Source organism: Littorina saxatilis, linkage group LG4, assembly GCF_037325665.1.
Source record: "Littorina saxatilis isolate snail1 linkage group LG4, US_GU_Lsax_2.0, whole genome shotgun sequence".
NCBI lineage: Eukaryota > Metazoa > Mollusca > Gastropoda > Littorinimorpha > Littorinidae > Littorina > Littorina saxatilis.
In genome coordinates, this window is record NC_090248.1 from 68,272,576 (window position 1) to 68,300,558 (window position 27,983).

The 27,983-nt window shown below is 43.4% G+C and overlaps 1 long non-coding RNA gene across 3 annotated transcripts; it reads right to left on the reverse strand.

The window, feature by feature from the left end:
- Nucleotides 1-205: 205 nt before the first annotated feature.
- On the reverse strand, nucleotides 206-27,276 carry LOC138965475 (uncharacterized). 3 transcript variants are annotated; one of them, XR_011455470.1, is made up of 5 exons: nucleotides 26,892-27,276; nucleotides 26,312-26,409; nucleotides 25,479-25,924; nucleotides 22,257-22,511; nucleotides 206-1,339 (listed from the first exon to the last, which is right to left on the reverse strand). It is a non-coding gene; the product is annotated as an uncharacterized lncRNA (long non-coding RNA). The 3 variants fall into 3 exon arrangements; XR_011455472.1 differs by having other exon boundaries at nucleotides 22,241-22,511; XR_011455471.1 differs by having other exon boundaries at nucleotides 25,816-25,924; nucleotides 26,892-27,274.
- Between the last annotated feature and the right edge of the window lie 707 nt (nucleotides 27,277-27,983).

Here is a 27,983-nt window from a genome sequence, read left to right on the forward strand (position 1 = left end):
GGATGTGATTGAAACTTTGTAGGATTATTCTTTACATCAAAGTATTTACATCTGTAGCCTTTTACGAACGTTATCAGAAAAACAAGGGAGATAACTAGCCTTTTCTGTTCGGCAACACACAACTTAACGTTGGGCTTTTCTCGGAAACTATAAAAGTGACCGGGCTCAAATTTTATGTGAACGTGACTCCCAGTGACCTCTACACTTTGACGTCTGCTTTGGTGACCTTTGACCTTTTTCAAGGTCACAGGTATGTCTTGAAGGAAAAAAATTGAAATATCATATCTCTGAAACTATTCATCGGATTTGATTCAAACTTTATAGGATTATTCTTTACATCAAATTATTTACATCTGTATTGTGTTGTGAATAGCAATTTCTTCCTGTCCATCTGATGCCTCATATAATATTCAGAACTGCGAAAGTGACTCGATCGAGCGTTTGCTCTTCTTGTTACGTAATGTCTACGTGAATGGAACGTAAATTTTAGGTCAAAATTTAGGTCAAGAATTACGTGAATTCTACGTTGACACAACGTGAAAGTTGAGTTTTGGTGCATTTTTCGTGAAAAAATTGACTCGTGAATTACACGTCGACACAACGTGAATTTTTGGTTGTGGTTTGTTTTGATTTCGACGTGAATGCAACGTGTTATGGTTTGGTTGATCCATTCTTGCAAGGATAGTGGAGGCAGAACATAGGAGATTTGTATGCACGTTTTATAGACCTTTTTGGTATCTGAGCAGCTCTCGCGAGACACGCTCTTTGTTATGCTTTGAACATCACGAGAACTTCGAACTTTGGCTTGTGCAGCTCGCACGAGATCGCTGTACCGCATGCTTTGCTATGCTCTGAAGTTTGAGAGAGATCACGAGAGCTTGGAATACCGATAGGGTCTATTCCACCATCTTGAATCAGGGGAAGGGACGTTACTCCACGAGTACAGATACATATTACAAGTAGTCTCCCATTTAGTTATCTGGAAATTATACTTCAAACATTTAGGACAAAATGTTACACAACGTTGAGAGTGAAGGTAGGTTTTGGTAAATGTATCCACACACACACACACCAACTTTCACACTCAGTCACAGATCATAAGGACTATTACATGTAACACCATAAACTCAAGATACGATCAACAATTTTATTTCATAACAAAAAAATGCATATTATCAGAGACATAGATATGTATGTCTCTGATATTATGTTGCGGAGAAATTAAAAATGCACGCAGCTTAGCAGGGCAACAGCACAGCATATTCAATCGATTTCATTCTTTGTCCTGGTGGTCCTCTTCACCCAGGCAGTCCTCTATGCGCCTCTTTGATGCTGGTCGCTAAACAAAGCAAAGACAGCACATTGATATTAGTGACACCAGAGCCTCCATAATGTCTGGAGTAGAAATACACATCTTTTCAACTTAGGTCACTTTTTAGTAACTTTCCACTGCCTACTATGTCTCTGGCCTACTGCCAACTGAGTGTTGACACTACATGTATTTCTTTTTATCAATCAATCAATATGAGGCTTATATCGCGCGTATTCCGTGGGTACAGTTCTAAGCGCAGGGATTTTTGTAAAAAAAAATTTATGCAATTTATATCGCGCACATATTCAAGGCGCAGGGATTTATTTATGCCGTGTGAGATGCAATTTTTTTTACACAATACATCACGCATTCACATCGGCCAGCAGATCGCAGCCATTTCGGCGCATATCCTACTTTTCACGGCCTATTATTCTAAGTCACACGGGTATTTTGGTGGACATTTTTATCTATGCCTATACAATTTTGCCAGGAAAGACCCTTTTGTCAATCGTGGGATCTTTAACGTGCACACCCCAATGTAGTGTACACGGAGGGACCTCGGTTTTTCGTCTCATCCGAAAGACTAGCACTTGAACCCACCACCTAGGTAAGGAAAGGGGGGAGAAAATTGCTAACGCCCTGACCCAGGGTCGAACTCGCTTCCGAGCGCAAGTGCGTTACCACTCGGCCACTCAGTCCATTATGTCCCTTCTTCGAGCCTTGTTGTGTCAGATTTAGGCCGCAAGCCAAAACAACAAAAGACTGTGTGCTAGTGTGTATTCCTTCCATAAGAAATGAAGTATTTCAAACGAAAATTGATCGTTTCAGAACAGTTTGGGGGTATTTTATTTGCATTTGCATCATTAAGACATGTGACCTGGAACAGTCGGGAAGGGAAACCGTCTTTAATCTGTGTACAAGAATTAAATGTTTGTAATTGTCCAGACACAAATAACATCCGTTACTGCTATATACACTGCCCAAAATAAGTCAAGGACCAAAAATCCAAACACAAATTACGCAAAAACCGATCAACCAAAAATATGGAACTTGTAATATGTTGTGGTCAAATCATTCAACAACAATCACGCCACAGTGCATTGAATTCCATTCATAAACAATTGAGTTATTGTCTCTTAAGTGAAGGGGGAGTCAAAATCAAAAGTCGCAAGTCTTTGCAAATTGTCAATTCCAATGTTTCACCGGTTTCCAAAGTTCAATAATGGGTATAACCCCCACGATTCTGGCGGCACTCGTTGCAGCGATCCCTCATTGAGTGGACAATGTTTGCCAGATTAACCTGGGGGATGGCCTGCCACTCTGGCTGAAGAAGAACGAGCAGCTGTTGGCGGTTTGCAGGTGGAGCATGATTCTCGCGAACACGACGGCCCAACATGTCCCACGCATGCTCGATAGGGTTCATGTCGGGACTGTTGGCTGGCCAATCCATCCTGTTGATCTGTACCTGCTGCAGGAAGGCGTCCACAAGCCGTGCCCGATGTGGGGGAGCATTATCGTCCTGTAGCACTGCATGGGGCCCAATCTGACGCAGCATGGGCAGGACTTGGGGCCTGAGGATCTGGTCCCTGTAGACAAGGGCATTCAAGTTGCCCCGTACATGGTACAGTGGGATCCTGTGGTGCTCGCTGATCCCATCCCACACCATCACTGACCCTCCCCGGTAGGCTCTTCTCTCCCTCACGCATGCAGGGATCATGCGTTCTTCTGGACGCCTCCAGACCCTGGTCCTGCCATCATCATGTTCCAGACTGAATCGAGATTCATCGGAAAACAGTACCTGGGCCCACTGCTGTCGATTCCATTTCAAATGGCGGGTGGACCAGGCCAGTCCTGCCATCATGTGACGTGGCGTCAGTAAAATGCGGCCAAGTTGACGCCTTGCGTGCAGCGTCTGGTCATGAAGGACCAGACGCTCGTTGATGTCAGTGTTGGTTGCCACCCTAAGCCTTCGTCTGATGGTGCTGGCAGTGGTCGTCCTGGTCTGCAACGCCTGGCGTGTGATGTAGCGGTCTTGACGTTGTGTAGTGCTTCGAGGGCGCCCAGACCGGGGTCTGGTTTCCACACTTCCAGTGGCCTGAAAGCGCTGCCGCAGCCTCACGATGATGGAATGGGAGCAGCCAAGTCTTGCAGCAATCTCTCGGAGCCGGATACCCCCTTGAAACCAGCCTAGAGCTCGTCCGCGGTCGACAAGGTTCAGATGACGTCTTGGAGGCATGGTTGTTTGGTGGCCTGCTGTGATTTTGCCTGGGCTTATAAAGCATTTCTGGTGACGACAGTTCACTCTCAGAGGACCAATGGTTCACGTGAAAAAGATTGATTGGGGCAAAATCACCTGTGCTGAGCTGTGCAGGAGGGTTACTTTCACGTGCGTTTTTCGCAATATTGCGGATTCTTTGCTCGCCTGCACAGAGAAACTAGCAAAGTCCGAGTACCGGTTGTTGCTGTCACAGCAAAGGCAGGGAAGCTGTCAATACGATCGCCGTTTTTTGTGATTTTTGCACAATCAACGTTGGGATCGAAAAATGGCTTTTGGTCCTTGACTTATTTTGGGCAGTGTATATATATACGAATCACACACACTCACACACAAACTCACACTAGCGCGTCACCTTATTCCCACTACTATGAGTTATACACAACAACTACAATAAGCGATAAACGTTTCATTTGCTGATCAGGATGCAATGAACTTTGACACGCTCCAAAACCCATTATAGGGGCCGGTGTCCGTCTCTCTCCTTGAGGATAAAAGGGCTCACAGCCTTTTCAACATTGTTATCAAAATCAAAGTCTTTCGGTAATCTGGAAAGCTCCTCGGAGCGAGTACTGTCTCAATTATCCACCGATCGCCGTAGGTCGAAGTTGAAGACTATCAAGTGTATGCATGTGTAGAGGTGGGAGGTGCACAGAAAATGGAAGCAATCATTACAATCAAACTTTGTTTGTTAAATACACTACACCTTGTCTTCGGAAACTAAAAGTTATTTGGTTTTGGCCTTTTTTTCACAGATTATACATTGTAAATGAAAAAAAGCAAAATGAAGCAATACCAAATAAAAACAAAATGTTCAGAAACATACATGATTCATGGGTAGTATCAAACGGTTGGTTGGTTGGTTAACCTAAGCTTAACGTCCTCACAGAAACTAGTGCAAATTAGAGACATGAAGTGGTTATATGCTGGGACAAAACGGTTGGGGAAAAGGAGAACTTTAAAGTTGCCATCAAGCAAGAGAGGGATGGGTGGTTTCAACTTGCAAGGGTAATAAGAAAGCAGTGAGAGAGGGGAGGGAGTGGGGTGACAGGTATAAAATAATGATAACTTGTTACGGTCCGACCTTGAAAGCGGACAAACACTCAAGTCCTTAATGGCTCAAAACCGTAGGACTTTTAATATTAATTTCAACGGTCCGACTTTGGGTTTGGTGTGTGTTGGCTACGCTGATGTCTCAAGTGGGGGTGGGTAAATCAACATGGTCGGCAATTTTATGATCCAGGTCGACAAAAGACAGTCAAGTGTGTAATTAGCCAATCAGTCAGATGACATCAAGGTGTCAAGTTCTGAATTCTTCTCATACCACCGTTCCCGACCTCATCTCTCGGACAAAAGTTGGACAACCAAATTTTGGAAGAAATTTTCAAGGAAGAATGACATCACAGGTTTCTGGAAAGCAAGGATTCGGGACAAAAGAAAGAATAACTGACACTATAACACACACACACACACGCACACACACACACATAGCTCAGTTGGTAGAGCACTGGACTTGTGATCGAAAGGTCGCAGGTTCGAATTCGGGCCGGGACGGACACGGGTCAACTTTATGTGCAGACCCAGAGACGGAAGCCATGTCCCACCCCCGTGTCATCACAATGGCACGTAAAAGACCTTGGTCATTCTGCCATAAGTGCAGGTGGCTGAATACACCTAAACACGCAGACACCTGGGTAGCGCGACTCCGTTGCTGCTAGCTTTCCACTGGGAGGAAGCGACCCGAATTTCCCAGCGATGGGACAATAAAGTAAGGAAAATGGAAAATGGAAAATACACAAACATACACACACACACACACACACACACACAGGCACTGACGAACTCAAACAAGCGCATGTGTACTGTGTGTGTGTGCGTGTGCCAGTGTACTGTGTGTGTTTGTGTCAGTGCGTGCGTGCCGCGAGTGCGCGCCCCCGTGTCATGTGTTTATAGTGATTCTGTTACGGAACGAGCCAATCCGTCAGCCTCTCACAATTTCAGTCAGCCGCGGCGCCGGCCGGTCAGAATGAGATCTGGCCAGCCTTTACTGAACCACAGGCGGAAGGTATCGTCTACTGGACGACTACTATCACAGAAAGACTACAAGGTACGTCACTCACCTTCGAGTCTTCTGACCCCCCAGCCAAAAAATAAAAATATTTTTGTGGTTTTTTTGGGGGTTGTTGTTGTTTGGGGTATTAATCAGTGACAAAACCTGCTGCCTGAAACAGGTAATGATCATCCTCAGAATGCACCATTTTGCATCCTTTTTTTCAAAATTTTCCGGGGGGGCATGCCCCCGGACCCCCCTAGTGCCTTGACGTTTGGAGCTCAATCCCTCACGACAAATGTTCTTTGGCTTGGTTGTGTCAAAAGTTAGTAAAGAATGCCACTGGATTCTGAGCTATGAATTTAACACACTAAAGTTCAAGATTACCCTTGTGGGTCCATTCAAATTCCATGATGGTGCACATATTTTCTCGTTACGGAAGAAACCTTTGAATTACACCCCGCGTGTGCCTGTGGCTGCACACATTTTGTTTATCCAGAGTTGCGGGAAACTCAACTGAACCAATCACGTGCAAGCAGCAATAACCGTAGCCTCGTTTCAAACCAGGGAAAAATGGAGAACTTTTGGTCCTACCGGGGTCGTTCACAGAAAGTAGTTTAAACAAACAATGTAGAGCTTAAATATGTGGCCTTCTACATGTGGTGAGTGAGAGAAATCTGTATTGACATTGTGTGACTGTGTCAATAGAATTATAATTTCTAGCGCCTGTATTGCGTCGTAGGCTGTTATCGTAGGTATGACGTAGGTTTCAGGGTTTCGTCATTTCACAGACAGGGGTGTCAGCTTGTGTCTATCGGTTACGTCTGCGTGTTCGGTTTGAATGAAAACACACAGACTATGCATTTGTTTGAATATTCCTGAATGGGGAATGCTTAGTTTTGTTCTTAATAAGTTAAATCAGTTTAGATCGTATTGATAAAAGAATGTTTGGGGTGGCGACGCATAATCAAGCAGCGTCATATAGGACCCTCTTCCCCCTTCCCCTTTTCCCGACTAAAATGAGTAAAAGTTGTAATGAACTCGGCCAAAGTTGAAACAAACGCGCACTTGTGGCCTGGACTGGCAGAGAAAGAACATGTCAAGCCTTGCCGGCCTTTGGATGAATTATGCATTTGTGATGCATTTGTGAAGTGAAAAAAAGTGTGTGTTGGTGTGTACCAATTGGAGTGATGGAGTGTGTGTTGGCTGTATGTCCTGGAACCGAATGCTGTTGTGAACCAGGGAGTGTTTCGTGTCCAGAGATGATGTAGACCAGCCGAGCGGACTCTTGGTGGGATAGCGTGTATGTTTAGCATAGCGTGTTTTACTACCGTGTATGTATAGCATAGCGTGTTTTACTACCGTGTAGGTATAGCATAGCGTGTTTTACTACCGTGCATGTATACCATAGCGTGCTTTACCACCGTGTATGTATAGCATAGCGTGTTTTACTACCGTGTATGTATAGCATAGCGTGTTTTACTACCGTGTTTTAGCATAGTGTATGTTTAGTACTAGCGTGTTAGTTCTAGGTAGTGTTTTACTACCGTGTTTAATAGCGTGTTTTAGAGCACACGTTACACCAGTGACTTTATAGTGTTGTGGCAACAGAACTTTTTCGAAGTAGAGATTTGCCTCACCCCACTTCTGACACCACATTTTGGCGTCGCCGACAGGATAGATAAGTGGACACATATTTTGAGAATAGAAAGTAGTACAGTAGTAGTAGTTTAGGTATACACGCTATCCCACCCGTCACCAACCTATCCCACCCGTCACCAACCTGGAACCACCCGTCACCAACCTGGAACCACCCGTCACCAACCTGGAACCACCCGTCACCAACCTGGAACCACCGTCACCAACCTGGAACGACCCGGTGATGGACGGACTTTGGAGGAGAGACTCCAGCTCGACTATCGACCAACCCCAGGGAGTGGACGACTTTAACACCGTCAATTTCCGAGGATCTGTGGTGACTGTGTTTGTTTCTGCACGTGCCAGTAATGTGAAAGGACATTTAGTGGAACGTATCGACGGCCAATGGTGAGTGGAATTTTTAAATATCTTCCACAGAGGAACAGTGGCTGATGCGGAACAGGCGTCCTGATACCGTGTACGTTCTGTATATCTGCTTTATCATGTCTTGCTACTGACCCGGTAGTGACATTTTGTTGAATTCGTGGACTTGTGGGTCTAGTGAACATTACTGCATATTTGCCTCATTTGTGTGCTGTGTTTATGTTCAAGCATTTTGTATACATTTGAGTAGAATAGTGTCACTTGTGTGATAACGTTGTTTTATTGTTCACCACGAGCGACGGTGAGATGGAAGATGCAGTGGGGGGTAGTCCCATGGGCAACCCCACAGTGTCTTCTCACCGGGATCGCCCTGAGCGACGGTGAGATGGAAGATGCAGTGGGGGGTAGTCCCATGAGCAACCCCACAGTGTCTTCTCACCGGGATCGCCCTGAAACGTTAACCATGCGAAGTCTGGGGCTTGGGTTATGCGTTGCTAGTTAATTTGTTTTAAGCAAACATGGTGAGCAACATTTAATTGTTGAAATACCAAATATTGAACATATTGGGAGGGAAGGATATATCTACATATTATTAAATTTTATATACTAACTTGTACAAGGAACCCCGCACAGTGCACTCGCGTGCAGTTGACGTACTCTCTCGGTTCCTTCGGATCATGGAAACATTATTGGATTCTTAGGGAGTGGGTTCAAGTAAAGTTGGGGAGCAGCTGTTCTGTGTTGCCTATTGCTTAGTGCAGGTTAGGCATGTAAATATGTTCTAAGGTTACTTTGTTGTGGGAAAAAAAATTTGGCGTCCTTGACAGTACGTTGTTCTCTGTCCTCGGGATCATTTTCTTTTATTATTCAATGAGAATTTCCCCCCCCCCCCCCCCACCTCCTGATCTGTATCATCAACATGTCGAAGTCTTTGTTGGCATTGTTAAGGTAATCGTTTCGGTACAGTCAATGCATCTTTAAATAGTGGTTGACATGTAGGTTCGAAATGTGTTAATAGTTTCGGTACAGTCAATGCATCTTTAAATAGTGGTTGACATGTAGGTTCGAAATGTGTTAATAGTTTCGGTACAGTCAATGCATCTTTAAATAGTGGTTGACATGTAGGTTCGAAATGTGGTAATAGTTTCGGTACAGTCAATGCATCTTTAAATAGTGGTTGACGTGTAGGTTCGAAATGTGTTACTCAGGATTAGCTTTTGTGACTGAGACTTGCGACGGCTGAAGATATAGGTTAGCCCAATTTGAGTTTTGATTGGTTGTTGAAACTTCTTTGGTGGTTAGGTTTTAACATCATGTTTTTGTTTCCAAGACATGCCTTCAGGAGAAGTCATGCTAAGTTGGGGAGAATGTGGTGAGTGAGAGAAATCTGTATTGACATTGTGTGACTGTGTCAATAGAATTATAATTTCTAGCGCCTGTATTGCGTCGTAGGCTGTTATCGTAGGTATGACGTCGGTATGACGTAGGTTTCAGGGTTTCGTCATTTCACAGACAGGGGTGTCAGCTTGTGTCTATCGGTTACGTCTGCGTGTTCGGTTTGAATGAAAACACACAGACTATGCATTTGTTTGAATATTCCTGAATGGGGAATGCTTAGTTTTGTTCTTAATAAGTTAAATCAGTTTAGATCGTATTGATAAAAGAATGTTTGGGGTGGCGACGCATAATCAAGCAGCGTCATATAGGACCCTCTTCCCCCTTCCCCTTTTCCCGACTAAAATGAGTAAACGTTGTAATGAACTCGGCCAAAGTTGAAACAAACGCGGACTTGTGGTCTGGACTGGCAGAGAAAGAACATGTCAAGCCTTGCCGGCCTTTGGATGAATTATGCATTTGTGATGCATTTGTGAAGTGAAAAAGTGTGTGTTGGTGTGTACCAATTGGAGTGATGGAGTGTGTGTTGGCTGTATGTCCTGGAACCGAATGCTGTTGTGAACCAGGGAGTGTTTCGTGTCCAGAGATGATGTAGACCAGGTGAGAATAGACCTTTTGTTATCGGTACATCTTCTTTGGAATTGGCACAATAATTTGATTGTTCTTTAGTCATGTGAATGTGTGGAATTAGATCTCAGCAAGCACAGAAAGTTGGTCCCCTCTCGGACCAATATTGGATTTGGCTAAATGGTCTGTTGTTTTGTCTGGAAATTGACAGCTGTAATAAAATGATGTGTAATTAACAACAGAAGAGAAGGCCAACGATAAGATTGAGAAAACCAAACATGCATGATGTAATACTGGAACTTGAATGATTGTAATTGTGGTTATGATGACTGTGTGAGATGATACTTTGATATGAATTGTCGCTTCGGTAATTACTGACTTTGCTTTTACTTTTTGTTTTCCCAGCCGAGCGGACTCTTGGTGGGATAGCGTGTATGTTTAGGATAGCGTGTATGTTTTACTACGGTGTATAGCATAGCGTGTTTTACTACCGTGTATGTATAGCATAGCGTGTTTTACTACCGTGTATGTATAGCATAGCGTGTTTTACTACCGTGTATGTATAGCATAGCGTGTTTTACTACCGTGTATGTATAGCATAGCGTGTTTTACTACCGTGTATGTTTAGCATAGCGTGTTAGTTCTAGGTAGTGTTTTACTACCGTGTTTAATAGCGTGTTTTAGAGCACACGTTACACCAGTGACTTTATAGTGTTGTGGCAACAGAACTTTTTTCGTTGTAGAGATTTGCCTCAAGCTACTTCTGAGTTGAGTGCGGAGTATGTGTTTCCACCTTTTTCAGACTAAGTGTTGAAAATGTATATTGAAAAGTAGCATTAGTCTGACGAACCTATTTTTAACTTTTATTTTAAATGCTTGGTGATTGTGTGCGTGAGTGTTATGCAATAAAGAGGACAGAGAACATCATTCAATGTATTCAAACTTTTTATTGTTTGTGTACTCTCTCCCTCTCGTTTTTTTGTAATTGCAACACCCGCATGCGCTCCACCACATAATAATAATAATAATAAAGTGTATTTATATTGCGCCTATCCCTTACAAAAAACAAAAATATTTGGCTCTAAGCGCATTACAACATGTGAAGGACTTGGTACAATCAAGTCTGACAAGTACAACAGCACAATATACAGTCGGTCTCTTAGGTAAAAGCAGCTTCGACAGTTAAACACTTCTACTAAAAGATCCTCTAACAATTTACAAACATAGTTAAAGAACATCGAGTTAATAGGAATTAAAAAAAAAGGTTCTTATAATAAAACTATCTAGCGAACGACGAAGAAGAAGAAGAATAAAACTATCAATGTCAATGTATAACAAGTCATTCAACGTAAATGGCCAAAGAACAACAATAAAACAATGGTGATAAAACAGTTATACTCAATGGCTAATAACGAGGCAGAGTTAAATAGTATCGACACAAGATTAAAACAAAACATATTTCTGGAGACGAATTAACAACAATAAAGCAATGGTGATAAAACAGTTTTACTCAATGGCTAATAGCGAGGCAGAATTAAATAGTATCGACACAAGATTTAAACTAAACATATTCCTGGAGACGCATTTAATAATTATACATGTATCAAATAATCAATGTACAAAATACAGCCCTCGCAAGCAACCCGCCCCCAGCCGGCCCACAGCGCGCTACGATGGCAAGCGACCCCTCTCCTTAATGTGGCAAATACTGAACAGTGCACACAACCAATTACTCGCATATACTCGTGTCGCTCACTCGCACACACACACAAACACACACACGGACAACATCGAATCACTCGCACAGGCTAGGGGTTGAAGTATTCCCGGAAGAGGTGTGTTTTTAGAGAGGACTTGAAGGAAGGGAGAGAGGTAGAAAGGCGGACAGACATGGGCAGAGAGTTCCAAATAGAGGGAGCTGTGTAGGTAAAGGCGCGCTTGCCGAAAGCGTTCAGTTTGACGCGTGGGACAACAAGGTGCCCTGCGTCAGCGGATCTGAGGTTGCGTGTGGGGACGTGTGGCTTTAAGAGCGAAGACAGGTAAGAAGGGGCAGAGTCTTGAAGGCTACGGTAACACAGGGTAGCTATTTTATATGTAATGCGTGCTTTGATTGGTAGCCAGTGAAGGGTCATGAGGAGAGGGGTGACATGGTCGCGCTTGCGCTTGCGCAGCACAAGACGTGCTGCATTGTTCATGATGCGCTGTAGGCGGTCTAGCTTGGCGTCTGGGAGGCCGGCTAGGAGCGAGTTGCAGTAATCCAGTCTCGACAAAATAAAAGCCGAAACCAGTGTCTTGGTTGCGTCGAGGGAAAGAAGGTGTCTGATTTGGCTAATCCTCCGCATTTCAAGAAAGGCGGTTCTGCAGAGTGAGTTGATGTGGGCGTCCATTGACAGGTTACTGTCAAGGTGGACACCCAGGTTTTTTACTTTGGTGCTGAATGTGACTGTGGTATCAGAAAGGGTAAGACTGGATGTTTCTGAAAGAAGCTTTAACTTTGATTGTTTGCCAACTGGCATGATCTCTGTCTTATCATCATTCATCTTGAGCTTGTTGACTGTCATCCACTGTTTGATGGAATCGCTGCATGATTCTATTGACTGCACTAACTCTGTAAACTGTTTGGTGTGTGCGGATTTTTGTAGTTGAGTGTCGTCTGCGAACATGTGGTACAGGACATTGTGGTGCTTTATGACTTTGCTTAACGGCTGCATGTACATAGTGAATAACACTGGGCCTAACACAGATCCTTGTGGGACACCATACTTTAATATGGTGTCCTCGGAGTGCTTATTCTGGATCACAACAGCCTGAGTGCGTCCAGTCAGGTAGGAGCAGAACCACCCCAGAGCCGTGCCTGTTATGCCGAATGTGGTGTTCAACCTTGCCAGCAGTATATCGTGGTCAAGGGTGTCGAACGCTGCGGATAGGTCCAACAGGGCCAGAAGCGAAACAGAGCCGCTGTCACAAGCAGTGAGAAGATCATTCGCTACCTTAAGTAGGGCTGTTTCAGTGCTGTGATCTGCGCGGTAGGCGGACTGTAATGGTTCAACCATACCTGTCTTAGCGAGATGCTCTGACAATTGGGCCAAAACAACTTTTTCAAGGACTTTCGAAACAAAAGGCAAATTGGAGACAGGGCGGTAGTTCTTGAAAGTGTTGATGTCAAGGTTAGCTTTTTTCAGGAGGGGAGTGACTACTGCATGCTTAAAAGAAGGGGGTACTTGACCGGATGTGAGGGATTGATTTATGATGTCAGTAATGACAGGGAGTAATTCCTCTAGACACTCATTTAATAGCTCTGAAGGAATTGGGTCGAGAATACAGGATTTGGGTGGAGCTTTTTCAATGATCTTCTTCACTTGTTCTTTAGTGACAGGAGAAAAATCGGTGAGGTGGGCGCCGTGAAATGGCGCATGCTCTGGATGCCCAGGAGCAGCATCAAGCTCGACTCGGATCTTCTCGATTTTTTCGGCAAAAAAGTCCCCAAACTTATCTGGAAGGTCATCAAGAGGGACGGAGTTTGGTAGCTTTTTATTTTGAACTTTACCGAGGAGCTGCCCTGTGATCAGAAAGAGTTCTTTGCTGGAGGTGCTGTTCTCGATTTTCTGAGAAATAAACTGGTGTCTGTTCTTATCCACCATCTCTTTGACGGCCTCTCGGTGAAAAGTAAAGATTTGCCTGTGGACCGTGAGAGCCGATTTCCTCCACTCTCTCTCAGCACGACGCCGATCTTGCTTGGCTGTGGAGACCTCCGGCGTAAGCCAAGGTGCCGAGGGTCTGTCGGTGACTGTGCGTGTGGTGAGAGGGGCGTGCTTGTCCAGAATCCGGCGCAGGTCGCTGTTGTAGCTGGACACGAGGTCATGTCTGTCTAACTGGAGTGCTCTGACGTCATCCTTCAGTGCTGCCATGTCGATCCGCTTCATGTTGCGCGAGGTGACGACTCGTCTGGCAGGGCCTGGCTTCTGAAGGTCGAAGCTGAAAGAAATGACGAAGTGGTCGGAGATCAGCATGTCCTGCACAATCAGGTCTGAGACGCCGACGTCCCCGCCGACCACCACCCAGTCAAGGGTGTGTCCACGACGATGCGTCGGCCTGTCTACCAGCTGGGACAAGTTGAGAGTGGGGAGCAGTGTTTTCAGCGTGTTAGCGTTCAAGTCCGACTGTGAATCATAATGAAGGTTGATGTCTCCGACAACTACAAGATTACAGTGCAAATTGGCGTATTCGTCTAAAAGCTCTGTGAACTCAGCCAAAAACTGCGGAGTAGATAGTTTGTTCTTTTTATTGGGGGGAGGGCGGTATACACAAAGAAATGTGAGGTCTTGATTGCAATGACGGATTTTAGTCTTGCACAGTTCAAACGAAAGAAAATCAAACCGTTCAAGCGAAATGTCTACGCAGTCGCGCAATGAAGTGCGATAGAGCACGGCCAGACCACCACCCGCGCCAGTCAGACGTGGGCAGGAGTGGAGGTTGAAGCCCGGGGGAGTCATCGCTTGCATCAGGGGCTCGTCGCCGACCTCTCTAAACCAAGTCTCTGTTATGAAGACTAAGTCCGCTTGGCTATCGTGTATCAGGTCCGCTAGCTCGGTCGTTTTGTTGCGGCACGACTGGGCGTTCAGGTAGCACACCTTGAAGTGTTTGGAATCATCCCCCTGCTTTGTGGGGAGTGTGCGTTTGATACTAACTAGATTTGATCTGTTAATACATTTTTGGCTATGTGCCACGGCTCGTGTGCCTGTGGATGCGATAGTTTCTATTTTCATTGTCTTTGGAACGTGTGTGATGTCAGGTTGGTTTATCTGAATCATGTTGGATAGGTTACGCTTAGATTGTCTTTGATACAAGTGCATGCCATCGTTAAAACACATGGTACTGTCAGGCGCCTGTGCAACACTCGTAATGACTGGAATGTGTTTCTGTCGTCTGCTACCGGCCCGTACCCCTCTCACCGTTTTTCCAGGAACTATTCCAAGCTGTCGGCACCGCTGAAGCACAACCGGAGACAACCGTAGCGACGCATAGGGTCGGGGCCCGGTGGTCAGTGCCACTGCACAACACTCAGCGACGTTCACAAGCATGGCTGTCGAGTGGACAGGCCTACTGTCACTGTCACACCGCGTCAACACAATGGCCGACAGAGAGGCCGCGGCAAACAGACACTTGTAGACGGCGATCAGCATAGCAAAAACACTCAAAACTTATATCCGATTGAAAAGGAGAAGAAGACGCAGACACCGGTCCAAACACATAGATCCTTGGATGGTTAAGAATGACTAAAATACTAGTTAATTGAACAAAGTGTGGAGACGAAGAAAAGCTGCTGGTAAGGCGCTGAACATCGCTCACATACAGTTTGCGATAGCGAGAAGTTGTATAAATGAGGCTAGGAACAACATGGAGATAAGCATGCTAGTGTCTGGACCACCGGGTGTTTTCAGCAGTACGTCACGCTGTGTCTGTTGGAGGCTGCGGGTTGCGTGAAAGGTAAATTAATAGATCTAGATCTAATTCCGACCGTTTGACAAGATTCGCACGTCACCACAACTAAACGTAGGCGTCAGTCATGATCGGGTTGATGTCGTTGCTTCGACCAACTAATCGTTGCAAGAGTATGTAAACTGAAAGTCGTAAAGACGTCTGTGAACTTTTGGACGCTTAGACTCTTTCAGAGTCAATCACCTGCTGCAGTTGCCTTTTTGCAGATTGAAAAAAAAGAAGTGTAAAATGGAACAGGTACAAACACAAACAATTAATGATGATGACAATATTTTATTCACAAATAAAGTGGACAATGTAAATGAAAATATTATTTTGGACATTGAATTAACTGTCTGTAAAACAACTAACACACAAAGTAGTGGTGAAGTACACAAAGACATTCAAATGATGAAGTGCATTCAAATAGTTATACAAGTAGATCAATGCTTGCTGCACAGAGTCAAAAGAACATTATTTAAAAGCATCGGCATCTCCAAAACAAAAGTTGCGATCACAATACATGTTTTTGCACATGAAATCAAAGAGAATATTGGTTCAAAACAAAACACAGTACATGACAAAAAGTTATATATCTTTTAACAATTATATATATTTATATAAAATAAAGTGAATGTAGGCTATTGTTTTGTCAATAACAACCTACCTTTCTTGTTTTTTTGGCTTACGTAAGTGTAGCCTATGCGATGCTAACTTCTGTCTGTCTGTGCGTGCGTATGTATGTATGTCTGTGGTAGAAACTTTAACATTTGACTGAACACCGAAATACTAATTTTACCTGGTTATTATTCAAGCAACAGCTTCAAAGTATTGAAGCAATGATCAACATTTCGTCGGCACGTATGTAGTTAAAGTGTGTATCAAAAGAAAACGGGTGGTGGGGGGGGGGGGGTAAAAATTAACAGCTGACTGGTTTGTGTCGTGTGTGGTATGTAGACCAGGTCAGGGGTCAAGGTTAGGTCAGATCGCGTGAAGGATTGTGGTATATATATACAGTTATCACCGAGCTGCAGTTCGCCGATTCGGAGAAGACGATTTCACATTGTTCGGTTTCGTAGCTCCAGAAAAATAGATAAAGAAGATACCAAAGGAGATTTCCTACAGGTTAATCTGCACAGCGTGTTTCCAGTGTCTGCGCGAGGAAGCGCTGTCGAAAGCGTAGTGTCGATCTGGCCAACTGGCAGTCGTGTCCCCGTAAGTAGGCTACAGACAGGCAGATCTAGATCTAGTGTCTCGCACTCTTGCACCGTGTCACCTATGCTTACTGTGTGTGTGTATGTGTGACGGAGTGATTGAGTTTGTGTTACTGTTTGTCGATTTCTTACGTGAGCCTTGAAGGCTTCGCCTCTTGTTATTCTGAAGTTTGGAACGTTGGCAGTCTTTTTGTTTTTGGATTTACAGTACATGACATACACATACATACACCATCTGATAGACCAGTGACAAATAAGAAAGCATAAAAATGTACAGTATGTGAAGGGAGCTCGGTATTTCATGTACTGATGTGGTGACTAGTGTCAAAAACGTACACCATTGTTCATCTATTTCAGGCCAGTCTAGTCACGGTGATGGAGAATAATCCGTTTACAATTTTTTTTTTAATTAAAACCAAATTCCGACACTTATTAATAACCCATAATATGCCCTATGATTGTATGAATAACCCTATGAAATTACCTTTTATTATACTTAACCGTTGTATCAGGCAACCGTCACGTTATGATCTGAATGTATTAAAAACAAATTGCCATCAAGTGTAAACGGATCTTGAACTGACAAGTTATCACTATAAATTATTATTTTGGATTCAACTCAGTTGTTTTGTTTTGTTTGTTTGCTTAACGCCCAGCCGACCACGAAGGGCCATATCAGCGCGGTGCTGCTTTGACATGTAACGTGCGCCACACACAAGACAGAAGTCGCAGCACAGGCTTCATGTCTGACCCAGTCACATTATTCTGACACCGGACCAATCAGTCCTAGCACTAACCCCATAATGCCAGACGCCAGGCGGAGCAGCCACTAGATTGCCAATTTTTAAGTCTTAGGTATGACCCGGCCGGGGTTCGAACCCACGACCCGGCTCCCGATCACGGGGCGGACGCCTTTACCACTAGGCAAAACCGTGCCGGTAACTCAGTTGTATTCTGGCTGTTAATACACTAGAATATCAGGTCTTGTTCTTCAATCGGTTGAAATAATGGACAGAATATTAATCCACCGTTCATTCAACAACTACTCACAGACAGTCCAATTCCTGCTGAACACATCAGCTATATTGTCTGACGCGCTCTATCCTTCATCGTCGTGTTCTTATAGCCGGGGTCACTCAGGTCCCACAGGAACCTGTTTGAGAGCCAAAGATCAATAAACATATCCAGGTCAACCGGATCGAGACATATATATCTTCCATCGTTGTTGATCAATCTTTGCGCTCTTCTATCAAAGAGAGCAACGCTCTTCTGTCAAATAGAGCAACTCTTTTCTGAAAAAGTAAACCTCACGGATTTGCAGAGGATCATGCCACTTTTTGGGGCATCTTTTTCGTGGCTCGGTGTGCTACGCCATGCGTGGTCACCATCCCGCTGATCATCTCCCACACCTCATCTTTCAGTCCGAGTCTCTTGGTAATGCTGCTGGACTAAACCTTCCCTCGATGACATCATAATTTTACCTCAGTAAGGAGGGTTGTGGCCTTTCTGTGAAGTTATATCCTGTCTTAGCCCATCAAGTTCTGATAATCATCAGTCCACGGCTATCGCCAGTTTGTCTCTGACAGCATGCTGAATTATTGCGCGAATCTATCAAAACAAGAATACAGAGTTATCTCCCATATGTTTTTCGCGAGCACTGATTTAAATTTGAGATCAGTGTTCGCGAGACAAAAACGATTGCAGATTGGCCGACTTCGACAGTGATCTCCGTTCTGTTCTTCACAGTTATGATAAAGACATCGTTCTAAGGTCAAAACAAGTCGAAATTTTGAGACTGCTGTCGGAAGGAGACCGTGAAATAAGATTGCATCACTCTCAACTGGTTACAGAAAAAATCGTCTGCTCCGGCGCGCACCGAAGCCAAAGTTGATTCTCACGTGACACTTTGGAGTTCAGTGTTTGCACAGTAAATGTATCTGCGAAAGATAGCTCGCTTGAAACTGTCTTACATATCAATTCCTTTGTAATTTAAAAATTACACAACACCATGAAAAATCATTATCGACGATCGCGAATCTGCTTATATCCATAACACATTACGAAAAGATCTAAATATGTAAAAAATCGATTTTTTACCCACAAAAAGAAACCAAGGCATCCTGTCAGGGATAGAATGAGACCCGAAGGGAAGTAACTCATTTTTGACCTGAGTTCAGGATGGTCTTAGCCGGTCACATTGATGCCATTGTTGTCTGCTATACATGTATTTTGTAGTCTGCTTTCAACCGGATGTTGTGACCTTCAACCGGACGTGACGCAACTAATCGGGAAACTCCGTTTACGCACTAAAAATAGCGCTTTGCAGAGCGATCTCTTAGCTATGTTGCTCCTATTCCTAGGAACACCAAACAGCGGCTTATAAAAGGACTGGGTGGCCGAGTGGTAACACACTTGCGCTCGGAAGCGAGAGGTTGCGAGTTCGACCCTGGGTCAGGGCGTTAGCTATTTTCTCCCCCCTTTCCTAACCTAAGTGGTGGGTTCAAGTGCTAGTCTTTCGGATGAGACGAAAAACCGAGGTCCCTTCGTGTACACTACATTGGGGTGTGCACGTTAAAGATCCCACGATTGACAAAAGGGTCTTTCCTGGCAAAATTGTATAGGCATAGATAAAAATGTCCACCAAAATACCCGTGTGACTTGGAATAATAGGCCGTGAAAAGTAGGATATGCGCCGAAATGGCTGCGATCTGCTGGCCGATGTGAATGCGTGATGTATTGTGTAAAAAAATTCCATCTCACACGGCATAAATAAATCCCTGCGCCTTGAATATGTGCGCGATATAAATTGCATAAAAAAATAAATAAATAAATAAAAATCCCTGCGCTTAGAACTGTACCCACGGAATGTCGCGCATGTAATGTTTGAGTGATGTCTCGCTAGTGCAAGATTCTTTTTCTATCAAACTTGGACACAAAGGACACGCACTGACACGATATTTTTTCTTCCACAAAGAAAACAAACGAATCTTAGATAGAATGCATCGTAAGTTTTTTTTATTTATCCTTCTTTTTGTTTTTTCACGATCGCGATCGGATTTTTTTGTAGACGTGCTGTGAGTTCTGAAATGGTTTGAGTTCCTTTATGTATACACTTGAAAGTCAAACTTAGCTGAATGCCGCTGGTTTCCCCGTCGGTGCTGATAGAAGAAATCGACGATCAGGATCACTGGTATCTCTCGAATACAAAACGTAACTGGTCTCCGAACTGGAAACCGGAGACGGAGTAGGACTAGGAATAGGAAACAACCCACAGGTAACACACCTGGAAAGTAAGATTTTGTCTAATTTTATGCACTCATGGCTTTTTCAACAGTTTCTCTCATCCGTGACATCACAAACTGTCTTGCAGGGTTATGACACCCTCATACGATCCATTCTCTCTACGATTCATAGACTCAACATCAACAATCAATCCAACAACAATAATTTCCTAGTAACTTCTATTCAACATCAGGGCTATGCATTAGCAAAACAATGAAATGGTCACCAGTTCGGAAATGAATAACCCATCACAAATATACGTACCCTAACGGTGTAAGAACATGATGAACACAACTATAGGGACCCAAAACTTGAGGGTGTCCGGCTTAGCAACTGGAGCGTCGCCATCCTTTTCTCCCAGGCCGCCGCCGCTCCCACGCTCGTTGCCCGACCGCCGACTCCTCTTCTCTCTCTGGACCCGCTTGGTCTGCATCTCATTCAGCCCCTAGCCTCGCGCCTGGCGACTTCGACATCTTCGTGAGACCTTCGCCGCTAATTCTCATCTCCTCCGGCTTGTATCGCTTCTGAACTTGACTCTAACGTTCACAGAACAGAACTTCTCGCTTGCCGTGCGTTCGCCAACTGACAGCCTTGCCTCGAGTTGGATGTGCCGTTCACTTGACGACCAACCGACTAGCCTCAAACTTACGTGGCTTTATCAGAATCGCTGCCCAATCATAATGTTGTCGCTATCTGCGGCCTTTGAACTGACCTGTCTGTTTCCAAGTTCCCAATAAAGGATATGACGTCATTAGTGAACTGACGTATTTCCGTTCCGGTCTTGGTTATCCTTACAATGCACAGGCACTTGCTATATTACATTTGATAAAACATAGAAAAAACACTATAGTTATTTATTCAATCTTATTTCATAACAAAATAATATCCAACCCTAACAAAACAATAAACATAGAGTCGCTGGACATGGATTCACGTAATTTTACGTGACACGGAATACGCGCGATATAAGCCTCTGATTGATTGATTGATTGATAAAACCGACCAACTGAAAAGTTACTCCCACACCCCAGGTACTTTGTCTGTCAACTGCAGTTGTACGAGTAAAATGCAGTAATCCGACAAAATCGTGTTTCATGAAGATGTCAATCGGCCGTATCAGTGTGCTTCTTCGCTCGGAGATTTGCCCGATTCCGTAGAGTGATGCCTTCTCCCAGCATCGCCTTCGGACAACTGTGGTTATCCGATAACATAAAATAAATGTAAAAAGAAAAAAATCTTCAAACAAATTCATACAGTCAATACGGTAGAATGTTGAGATCACGTTTGGATTCTGAAGCAAATGTGGTGATTGTTTTTCAAAATCTATCCAAGGGATGTAGTAATCCAATAAAATTCAAAAAAATCGGGATTATGTCTTGAAGAAACTTGCAGTAATGTCAAGTTATTGTGCAAGAGGGTGACGACATGAGATGTTCGCAGTGGGCGGAAACTGCATGGTTGAAATCGGTCATTTTCACGTGCGAGTGATCAAGCGAAAGTTGTAATGATCCTTAATTTTGCCTTCGACTTGGCCTTCAAGGACTGTCGGATGACAAGGTGTCGGTAAAAACCGTCACTGATTTTAGACACCCCATGGTCGGAACATAAAAGAGTACTGCATTTAAGCAGGTAGCCAATCGACTGCAGTCATTATCTTTTCAATAGCCTTTGGTGCTGTATCAACAAAGCCTGACTGAGGTGCAGTATCAATGAATATCAACATACAGTGGCCTGTGGTGGTGTATCAACGTTACATAGCCTGCGGTGTTGCATCAGTCAACATAGCCTGCGATGCTGTTTCACTAATCAGTATTGTCTTTGATGATTGTATCAACATAGCCCGTGGTGCTGTATCAACATAGTGTTTGGTGCTGTTTGAACATAGCCTGTATATTCGTGGTGCTGTATCAACATCGCCTTGAAGTTCACATGCACACGCAAGTCAAACTTCACACACAAGAAAAAACACAACTTGACAGGAGCTTGTGTTTCGGTATTTCTGTACCAACATTTATTCAGCATCAGCATTTTCTCACAGTTTCTTTCCAAAATAAATGTGGTGCTTTGCAAGAAAAGCAAATTTAGTAAGAAATTATGATTCTGTACTGTATCAGTGTATGCTTTATAATATTTTATGATGAAGTTTGGAAACTAACGTTGCTTCTTCAGGTCTTCGTGTTGTACCTCATCCACCAGTCTTCGTGAGAGTTCCTGGATCTTTATAAATATAGGTAATGAAGGACGAAATACCCTCAACGAACTTGTATATATTATATATATTTATACTAGCTTTGCACATGAATATTATGCGGAAGGTCTGGGCGAGAGCAAAACAGCCTCCAGCAGGTTTGTGTTGAAAGAGTTTTGTGTTTTGATGAAAATGCCCTGGTCAAGGGTTAGAAAGCTTACACATCTCGTCCTGGATACCGTGCACATGTTCCCTCGGGTACATTTTCATTTATGAACTCGCCTGAGGATTGTGAATACAAATTGACACTCTGGAAAATATGGAAGCTATTCAGGACTCGGATTGTGTTATCCATACATGTATATATATAAATATTTGTTTTTAATTCTTAGTTAAATGTAACACCAAATTTTATTTTTACTACCCTTGGTATGTAATGACTAATGCAGCTTCTAACCTTTCAAAATCCTTACTTGAGTCGCTTGACTGTGTGGATAGCTATGTCCTCTGTTGGAGGTGGCTTGACTGATGTTGTTGTCGTGGAGATGAGGCGAGGATTATCATGCTGCAGTGTTCTCTTGCCACGCATGATGGGCTCCTCCCTCCAGTCCAGACACAGCTTCGAGGCCACTCTTGCTTGCAGTGTTGCCACATACTGGTAGCCCTTTGTTTGTTTTACTGTTTTCATGGTTCAGATATTGGCTGCTTTTGAAAACGTCCTTTTATATCTGAAAGAAAAAACAGGGTCTGTAATAGGGGAAAGGGTGCGGGGATAAACTAGAGGAGAGCCAATGTTGCTGTAACATAATAGCCTGTGGTGCTGTATCAGCACATTCATGTGGTGCTGTATCAACATAGCCGATGGTGGTGTATCAACATAGCCGATGGTGCTGTATCAACATAGCCGATGGTGCTGTATCAACATAGCCGATGGTGCTGTATCAACATAGCCGATGGTGCTGTATCAACATGGCCGATGGTGCTGTATCAACATAGCCGATGGTGGTGTATCAACATAGCCGATGGTGGTGTATCAACATAGCCGATGGTGGTGTATCAACATAGACGATGGTGGTGTATCAACATAGACGATGGTGGTGTATCAACATAGCCGATGGTGCTGTATCAACATAGCCGATGGTGCTGTATCAACATAGCCGATGGTGGTGTATCAACATAGCCGATGGTGCTGTATCAACATAGCCGATGGTGGTGTATCAACATAGCCGATGGTGCTGTATCAACATAGCCGATGGTGGTGTATCAACATAGCCGATGGTGGTGTATCAACATAGCCGATGGTGCTGTATCAACATAGCCGATGGTGCTGTATCAACATAGCCGATGGTGGTGTATCAACATAGCCGATGGTGCTGTATCAACATAGCCGATGGTGGTGTATCAACATAGCCGATGGTGCTGTATCAACATAGCCGATGGTGCTGTATCAACATAGCCGATGGTGCTGTATCAACATAGCCGATGGTGCTGTATCAACATAGCCGATTGTGGTGTTGTATCAACATAGCCGATTGTGCTGTATCAACATAGCCGATGGTGCTGTATCAACATAGCCGATGGTGCTGTATCAACATAGCCGATGGTGCTGTATCAACATAGCCGATGGTGCTGTATCAACATAGCCGATGGTGCTGTATCAACATAGCCGATGGTGCTGTATCAACATAGCCGATGGTGGTGTATCAACATAGCCGATGGTGCTGTTTCAACATAGCCAATGGTGCTGTATCAACATAGCCGATGGTGGTGTATCAACATAGCCGATGGTGCTGTATCAACATAGCCGATGGTGGTGTATCAACATAGCCGATGGTGCTGTATCAACATAGCCGATGGTGGTGTATCAACATAGCCGATGGTGCTGTATCAACATAGCCGATGGTGCTGTATCAACATAGCCGATGGTGCTGTATCAACATAGCCGATGGTGCTGTATCAACATATATAGCCAGTGTTGCTGCTTCACTAATCAGTATTGTCTTTGACGATTGTGTCGACATAGCCAGTGGTGCTGTTTCACTAATCAGTATTGTCTTTGACGATTGTGTCGACATAGCCAGTGGTGCTGTTTCACTAATCAGTATTGTCTTTGACGATTGTGTCGACATAGCCAGTGGTGCTGTTTCACTAATCAGTATTGTCTTTGACGATTGTGTCGACATAGCCAGTGGTGCTGTTTCAACATAGCATGTAGAAAGCAAATATTAATCACATTGTTCGTAATATCAAAAAATGTGTGATGCAGAATGCCATATTTCAAATGTATTCACCACGGATTTTTCTGAGGCACACCATGCAACGTAACTGGCAGCTTGGGCAAGCACGACTGCCCGTTTTTTTCATTCTAAACCTTGCCCGTTCGGTGTAGCTTGACGTGAAGGTGTTCTCAGCTCACCCCTTTTCAGCAGATGTTTGAGAATTGAATCATTTCATATGGTGGCGTCAGCTATCCTTCCTTCGCATCCAACTTCAAAGTACAAAAATGTGTAGAATGAATCAACCAGAGCAAAGAGCACAATGCTAAAGAAACGCACGTAGTTGAAGTATTGTGAGCCTGCATTACTTGGGCACTGCATGGAGGCGTGCTTTCCATTCAAGGCAGCTTTCCATTGTACGACTGATGAGCCTCTGGCTTTTATTTCTCTTTCTTTTTCTCGGCCTTGTCCCTTGAGATAGAAGTGGTTTTTTTTATTTGTTTATGAAGGTCTGCCTTTTGGGGAATGTATGGTGTATGGAGCAGACTTGTACAGAAGTTTACCAGAGAGGTCCTGACCAGAGTGTTCCCTACTAATCAGGCCATTTCCCACGAGACGTCCCTCCATTGTAGATCCCTCAAGCGAAAAACACATCTCCCCTACCCTAAAAAAAAACCCATGAAAAGCCAATGAAAACATCGCTTGGAAAAGAACTCGGACGTTTCGAGTTGTAATTGTATGTTGTAAAGCCTGCAGCAATTTATCCAAAATAACTTTATCAATAGGCAGTCTTGTATCAAACTGTCTTAGCTGCTTGTGACAAGACGGGACCAACTTGTGTACCACAAAAGCCGATGAAGGATCTGGCAAACTTCTAAGTTTATGTAAGTAACCAATAGCAAAAACATAAGAAGAAATGGAAGAAGGAGCATAATTCTGTTGATACAAATGGGCTATGAAAAGTGCTAACGTTCCGACTGAAACCGGCAAATTTGAACCCAGATTGAGGCTTTTGGCAAACTCTATTTGTAAAGTCCAAGACCTCCTATATGCTACTTGGGAACTTGACGCTAGGGCAGATTCAAGCAGGAATTCTAGAGTGACTTCTAGATTGACAAAGGAGGAAGAGGCTCTATATCCACTGGATGTCACTTGGCTTGTGGAGCAAGTTCCAGAAATGAGTGTACCTGAAGACGAGACAAGAGATCAGCGAGCTTGTTCGCCTTTCCAGGAATGTGGCGAGCTTGTTATGCTGCAGGCAGGTCAGCACTAGCGATCTCAAGACATACATTAATTTCCTGTCTCGTGATGTCTGTGTTTTTTATATATATACACTAAGAGAAACCACAATTTTACAAGAATATGTTCACACCCAATAAAATGGGTAAATAACAAAAATGCAGGTTAACTCAAAAAAATATATAACAGAACCAAACGCTGAATTAAAAGCCAGTGACGCAACCCTATATATATATATACCTTTATGACCTGGCGAACAGCACCTGGCATCACCAGCAACTCTGATCCAAAATCCTTTTCGTGCCTCTAGAAGAGCTCTTTGTTGCCTACCCTATACCCTGTGTACTGCATGCAGCAGGTAGCCCCTCTGGATGCGGAAGTATGTGGACACAGAAATGGTTTGAAGATTGCAAAATGAAAAAAATCTCAAGACTTTGGTGGGGCTGAGAGCAGAAGAAAAAAGTGCTGCAGCAAGAATAAGGTTTCCCAAAGGCTGCTTTCTCATCTCGGGTTGACTCTTCCAGACAACGACATGTCCTTTTTTGCATTTTATCCTGACATGAATAGATGACCCAACCTTGTCCGTAATGTGTGGTATCGACTCCTTTCTACAGTCTGGGCATCGACGGCAGAGGTCCAAAAGCCTGTCTTCAAAAACGACGTATTTCGGCGAAGACCAAAGAGAGCTGAAATAAAATACCGTCAGTCAATTTAACTTTTAAAATTTTTAATAATACACCAATTTATTAGATATAAAACGCTATGTCAAAATAACGTCCCTTGTGCGACTTGCGTCTTAGATAGTCATAAACCAACAATAAACCCCCATTTGGATAAACAGATCGTCTCAAAAATAATGTTTAAGCTTGAACATTTGCATGGTCTTATAAAACAATGACATTATCAACCAGTATCAAATTTAATATTTTGATGAAAAATGCAAATAATGTCTTTATGTGTTGTCAATAACATTTATATTCTGATTTTTTGTTCATCAACCTTTCATTTTGCCTTTGTAATTTTTATTTTAAATTATGCAATGTTGATACTAAATAAGTACATACATCATCTACCTCTCATCTACTGTTTCCTTTCTCGACCCACTATCAGCACTACAGTCTTGCTGAGAGTCATCAGCAGAGTCAACCGACATGCTGCTGGATGAGGCCGTCTGTTAACAGATGAACATTAAAAAATGACAACGAACAGGATTCAGTGTAACAGTTAGACATGTGCCATTAGCGCATAAAATATGAAAATGTCCAATTGGAAAACCTTACAGTGCGTCAAAGGGCGCACTGACATTACGCACAACTGCAGCGCCATCCTATGCACACTTTAATTCAGAGTAAAGCATTAATAATGAACAAAGCAAAAGCAAAGCCAAGTTTATTGTGCTGTGATCGGCTGTATGTAGTGCATTGTATGCAGCAAATCATCATTTCTCGTTTATAGGTTTTTATTTGTAAATATTAAAAAGCTCGCTTTGCTAATGAAAAGCAAAATCCCTTTCGATCGCAATTCAATATATTCTAAAAAGCAACTTGTGAAAATCTTATACGACACAGCAAGCCCTGTATTATCTGTTTATCTTCATCACTCAGGTTATTTAAAATATAAATTCCTTACCAGGGTCACATCAGTTGAACTTACTTGTGCTCTAACTGGTTCCCTTTCTGTTTGGAGAGAACGGTCAGTCATTGTCACCTCCACTTGGGTTTTTCTGGAGGTAACATCTTTCACCTGAAACTTTTGTAAATAAACAACATACACTGATTACACTTTCTGAATGATTAAGTTACTTCTGCAAAATGTATTTCAACTAAAAGTTGTCATTTGAACAAGATACTAAAAATAAATAGTGACAAGACATTAATTAATTTCATCAATAAAAATTGCCAACGGACCACAGCCAGCAGTCTGGGTGTTGATTTCAGAAGTGACCAAATGGAGGGATGGTCTTATCTCGTGTTAAAGCATTGCAAGATCTAATACTAATACAATGTCCAATGTATATTTTAATATGGTTGAATGTAACATGGTTCAGATATTGGCTGCTTTTAAAAACGTCCTTTTATATATGAAAGAAAAAACAGGGTCTGTAATAGGGGAAGGGGTGCGGGGATAAACTAGAGGAGAGCCAATGTTGCTGTAACATAATAGCCTGTGGTGCTGTATCAGCACATTCATGTGGTGCTGTATCAACATAGCCGATGGTGGTGTATCAACATATATAGCCTGTGTTGCTGTTTGACTTATCAGTATTGTCTTTGACGATTGTGTCGACATAGCCAGTGGTGCTGTTTCAACATAGCATGTAGAAAACAAATATTAATCACATTGTTCGTAATATCAAAAAATGTGTGATGCAGAATGCCATATTTCAAATGTATTCACCACGGATTTTTCTGAGGCACACCATGCAACGTAACTGGCAGCTTGGGCAAGAACAACTGCCGTTTTTTTCATTCTAAACCTTGCCCGTTCGGTGTAGCTTGACGTGAAGGTGTTTTCAGCTCACCCCTTTTCAGCAGATGTTTGAGAATTGAGTCATTTCATATGGTGGTGTCACCAATCCTTCCTTCGCATCCAACTTCAAAGTACAAAAATGTGTAGAATGAATCAACCAGATCAAAGAGGACAATGCTAAAGAAACGCACGTAGTTGAAGTATTGTGAGCCTGCATTACTTGGGCACTGCATGGAGGCGTGCTTTCCATTCAAGGCAGCTTTCCATTGTACGACT